Raw genomic sequence first — 6,000 nt, forward strand, 5'->3', positions numbered from 1 at the left:
ATCCGACCAATAAAATAAAAGTGTTTTTAATACAAAAAACGTCAACCTTCAAATAATCATGTACAGTTATGCACTCAATACTTGGTCGGGAATCCTTTTGCAGAAATGACTGCTTCAATGCGGCGTGGCATGGAGGCAATCAGCCTGTGGCACTGCTGAGGTCTTATGGAGGCCCAGGATGCTTCGATAGCAGCCTTTAGCTCATCCAGAGTGTTGGGTCTTGAGTCTCTCAACGTTCTCTTCACAATATCCCACAGATTCTCTATGGGGTTCAGGTCAGGAGAGTTGGCAGGCCAATTGATCACAGTGATATCATGGTCAGTAAACCATTTACCAGTGGTTTTGGCACTGTGAGCAGGTGCCAGGTCATGCTGAAAAATGAAATCTTCATCTCCATAAAGACTGGGGATCATTTGTTTCATTATAAACCAAACTTTATAGTTTTAAGGTATGGTGTTATTCTTTCAAATGATGTGTGGGTATTTTGAGAGATACTCTAATGAGTAACAATCGTGTATAATTAATAGCCACTATAGACAAAGGATAGAATATTTGCTATAGGTACCTTCCGCATCCTGCAGATTATGTCTCCACAAGGGAATAACTGCACCTTCTACTCTTCTCCGGTTACTTCCTTTGGGAGCAAGCCGAGGGTTAAAAAGGTCATCCATCACGTCAGCAGTTAATCGACGTGGTTCATGGCAGAACAAAGAGCGAAAACTGTCTGGATGTTGCTGAACAGCATTCAAAACTCCAAGTGTCTTTAGTCCTTCTTCAAACCTGTACAAATTTAAATAGGCAGAACATTGCTCCCAGTCTCTTATTGATAAACTGAGCTGAATCATCTTTGTATCATGCATTTAAAGTAATATTAATAACAAACTAAACCTTTGAAAAGCGCCTTGGACTCGGTGAACAACATGAAACATCAGCAGATCATACAGGAGAAGATCTCGATCATTGATGGTTGTTAAGGGTCTGACACAACCTGCACTGGTCATGTAGTCTAAAAAAGGATCTGTGGCTCTCAGAAGCTCCTCCAGAGTAGAACTTTCAGATACCTAATACAGTTTAACAAAAGGGTAAACACACAACATCAAATAGGGACGCCACAATCTTTTTTCACTTTGAGAAATAAATAAGAAAAACTTTAGCCACTACACTTTTACTATGAATGGTTTCTATAAATTTTATGCACAGTTAAAAGTAATATAATTAGTGAGTGGATTAACCTTTTTCAGTTTTTCATGGAGGTCTGCATCAGTTACATCTTTTAAAGTAGGGCAAGCTGCATTTGGACCTCCAACCAATCTAGCGAAAAGGACTGGAGAAAGGAACTGTGGAGCTGGGCCTCCATGGACAAGGCTAACAGCTATTGCCCTTCCAGCTATAAAGTACTTGTCCTCCCTCAGGGCTGTAGAGCAAAAAGAAAATCTAAAAATTTTAAAAATAAAGATGTTGACAGTAAATTATGGAAATGGAAGAATCAAAACAAACCTGTACTATTCATTGCTAAATCTTTGCTTTCGTCTGGGCCTTCAAACATCGGAGACATGGACAAGGCTTCAATAAGTAGACGCAAAAATTCTCTCCGTGGGCCACCCAAATCAACCGCCTCTTCATTTTTTCCAAAATTATCAGAAAATTTCACATTCATTGAGAAATGTGGATTGTATGAAACCCTCTTAAATTCACGTATGGCTCCATCTAAAACTGCTGAACGACTGATATCGAATTTGCAGTGCATTCCATTTGACATCATTGACAAATGGGTTGTGTTGTTGGAGCTTGCGTGTGCTGTGGGTTCATCTTGGCAGAGTCCACTGGTGTCTGAGGGGTTTGAGTCTGCAGCTGATGAGCTGGTGCTGATGGACAAAAGGCTGAATGGTTTACTCCTGGCAATTCTTCATCAGTACTTGTACTTAACTGAGGATAAATCCCAAGATCAACTAAAGAAACTATACATCTCAAACAGATCTGGAGCATTTAGATTCTAATTATTGAATTATACTCTGTAATAGACACCATTACAGTGTAATGACCACTGACCCTAAAGAAAATGTCATTATTTGTGTGTAATGTGATGCAACTATCCAGGCAGAGTTAACTACATTCTCTCAGAAGGAACAACAAACATAATAAGAAATCCTACGATTACAATAGGCCCTTGCAGGCCTTCCTGCTCGGGCCTAAATATGCACAATCAGTGCTAGTAATCAAAATGAAGACCTGGAACATATTACCTTCCTCTCCTGTTAGCAGTCCAAGGTCCAAAACACTGCTGGGCTTAGAAATGTGGAGCTACAGGAGCCTCCGGACCTGGTCCTGTGGTAGAACAGTTTTCAGCATTGAGGAACATCAGAGCGATACTTTTAATTGTCAGTGTTTAGGCAACAGTTAAGGTAGGTCGGGACTTGAGAAACTGGTTAATAAAATGTCCAGTTTCTCTTTAGTAAACAAAATATTTACTGCATTAAAAATGGAATAAAAGCATTTTTTTTTACCTTGATTTACTGTTGACACAGCTGAACTCCCACTAGCTGCTCCAGCACAAAACAGAGATGCTGATCCTGTCTCAACTGAATCACTGCAGGCGGTCATAGAAGTTCTTTCGCTTAAGACGCAGGTTGCACTGCTTATTGCATCTGGTGATAATAAAATACTGTTTAAAACTGCGGCTGCTTGATCTATTCTGACCTCACTCACATTGTCATTTGCCATGTTTTGCTTTTTCTGGAGCTCATGGTTGTTTGCTGATAATTCGCTGCAATGCTGCCACTTACTGGACATCCAGTATTAAACCACTGTTGCTCTGAGATTCACACATGGGCGAGCTGACCTGCAACTTTGCCGTGTTTCTTGCGTGACAAGTTTAACTCACGCAAGTACAAGCCTCTCATTCACAAAAGAATAAGCTCTTACTTGTACATGTATCGCCATTCATTCAGTCATTCTAATACAAATTACCACATTCAGTCTAGTATTAGTTCACACACATGCACGCACGCACGCACGCACGCACGCACGCACGCACGCACGCACGCACGCACGCACGCACACACGGGTATGACCTCTCATTCAACCAGGCATAGGTGTTTTAGTTATATGTGTGCATGTTTTTAATGGTGTGCGCGTGTGATATTCTAATAGTATGTATGCGCAATATTATATCTTGTGAATTTGTGTGTTTGTCTATAGAAATGTATGCATGGTGTTAGTGGTGCGTGTAAGAGAAAAAAAGGTTCCTGTCCACCCCATAAAATAAAATTATTAAGCAAATGAATCCAACTGTCTTTAACACTTCTCAAATTTTCATTCAAAATTATATGTTGATTCTCACCTTTCTTTCTGTAGAACAGAAGATAGGCACCCCTGGATCTAGAAGGAGAAATAAATAAATAAATAAAAAAAAATTTTTTTTTAACCAATCAACAAGTTAAAAAAACTCTTACATTGCAAAAAAAAAAAAACTCTTAGACTCTAATAATAAACCTGGCAAAAAGTTAGTTTGAGAATTTCAATATAAAACCATTTTTCAATGTATTTGTTTGCAGCAAAGTCAAAACAACATGTGACTGACAGTTTTACCATTTTCTTTACCACTTGTCTTTTATCAACACTGCTGTATTTGAGTATTTAAGATGTTGAACAGTTTGGGCCGGTGGTGTTGTTTTTCTCTCCAGCAACTGTTTTAATATTATTATGAAGGTAGGTTGCATTGGGATGCCGCGGTGATATGAGCAAAACATGGTTTATAACTGTCTTGCCAAAATATGATGTTCTTGCTAAAAATGGCATAGTTTGATGGATATAGAGGGGATCTTTTTAAAAATACAACTGTTCCTATTTGCCAAGAAGTTTGAAGACAAATCCATTTAGGTTTGACTCCTATTAGAGACAGAAATTAGGCTAGTTAAAGAGTGACCTTCAGTATACTTTATGTATAAATCCTCAGAGCTTTAAAGATTGTTTTTCTGTGAATGTACATAGAGAAACGTTATGTTTTATAAAGTATATTTTAGCCAGTGGTTTTAAAAAGCAGTCGGTTTTGTCAATCCAGTTAATCTGGCATGTTTAGTTAATAGCTACAAATAGCATAAGTGTTACTGTTTGACCATCATTTGTTTACACGATGCTTCTTATAAATGATCATTTGACTTGTTGATTGACATTTGCCAAGCTCATGTATGCTGCACAGCTGCAGCTCAAGGTGCCATAAAGGAAGTGTAACCTGATGTGAAATGTAAATCAACAAATCTGTGTTTGAATAATCTGTGGCTTCAAGGACCTGGATGTGTGACACAAAAAACTGAATTTTGGAAATGAAATTGAATTTTAGAACTGAAAGTTAATTTTCAACACAAAGCAAAGCAATTTTCAAAGCAAAAGAATTCAGTTTTAAACCACGAAATTCAGTTTCAGTTTAGTGAAATTCCTTTTCAAACCAATGCAATTCATTTCAAATTACGCAAATGCAGATTCAGTCTGAGCAATTCAAATTCAGTTTCTCATGGCACAAGTTTATTCCCATAATAAAAGCCTGATCCTTCTCATTAAATTTGCTTAGAATTTACAAGAAACAAAAAAATGTAAAGACCTTTTAAATTATTTTGCAAAATGTAATAAAAACGCAATATCTTGTACGGAAAAAATTGAGACACCATGTTTACCCCACTTTTAATAGCTAAGATGGCATACAGGCAAATCACATCAGATACTCATTATAAGTACATAATTACTCAGCATTTTAAAGGAAGTTTGCCCTGTTTAAGCCTCAACCAGTAAATATGGTGTGCTTCTGACGGTTGAAGTCAAAGTGAACATCATGGAAAGATTAAAAGAGCTTTCTGAGGGCTTTAGAGAGAAGATTGTTGCAGCCTATGAATCTGGTAGGGGCCGCAACATGAAGTCTGCTGTGTATCAGACGATATAGATATATGAGACCATCTGTAAAAAAAATAAAGCTGAAGTAGAACTTAACCCAGTAACATAGACCTGAAACACAGCAACTGTAAATCCACCAAGGACTGGCTGAGAATTAAGCCAAGTTCAAGCTCTTATTGAGATTCTGTGGGGTGACTTGAAATGGGCTTGATGAGCAAGGAACCCTTGGTAAGCAAGGAAGAAGGCATCCGAAACAGATGCCCGAGCCACCTCAACTGATTCCTCTCGATGTGGAGGACCAACAGGTCAACTCCAAGCTCCTCCCGGATGGCTAAGCTCCTCCCCCTATCTGTAAAGGAGTCCCATCCACCCTACGGAGGAAGCTCATTTCTGCCGCTTGTATCTGCGATCTCGTTCTTTAGGTCATGACCCAAATTCATGCCCATAAGTGAAGAAGGTAGACCGACCGGTTAATCGAAAGCTTTGCTTTTCGCCTCTGCTCTCTCTATACCACAACATACCGGCACAGCGTCCACATTACTGAGGCAGCCACACTGATCCTTCTGTCGATCTCCCGCTCAAATTTCCCCTCATTCATGAACAAGACCCCAAGATAGTTGAACTCCTCCACTTGAGGCAGGAAATCCCATTCAACCTGAAGATGGCAAGCCACCCTTTGCCTGAGTGAAATGACTAAGTGGATTTTCAATTTGATTTAAGATGATTCCTCAAGTCACTTTAGTGGAGGGGGTGCAATGCCGGGTAATTAAAAAGCTGACAATTGGTGATCGCATCTTTCATGCAGCAGTCAGCAGTCTTTAAAACTTACATTGCAATGTTCACATTGTCAGGAAAAGGATTTTGGCCAAGCTGATAGAAGAAAAAAGCAAAGAATTGATCTGATTAATTGTTCTCGTTCTATGTTTTACAACTCAAGTGTTGAGCACAAATCTTTGAAGGTGAAAGAAAGTTTGAATTAGTTTTACCGGCATGACGTTGGTGTCATCAAAGACGTACCACTGGACTTCTTCATTCTTGGGCCTGATTATTGCCTTATAATGCCCACCTCTCAGGTCACCACAATGCTCCACAACTGCGTACAGCTCATATGTCTGA

Source organism: Girardinichthys multiradiatus, chromosome 14 (genome assembly GCF_021462225.1).
Source record: "Girardinichthys multiradiatus isolate DD_20200921_A chromosome 14, DD_fGirMul_XY1, whole genome shotgun sequence".
Taxonomy (NCBI): Eukaryota; Metazoa; Chordata; class Actinopteri; order Cyprinodontiformes; family Goodeidae; genus Girardinichthys; species Girardinichthys multiradiatus.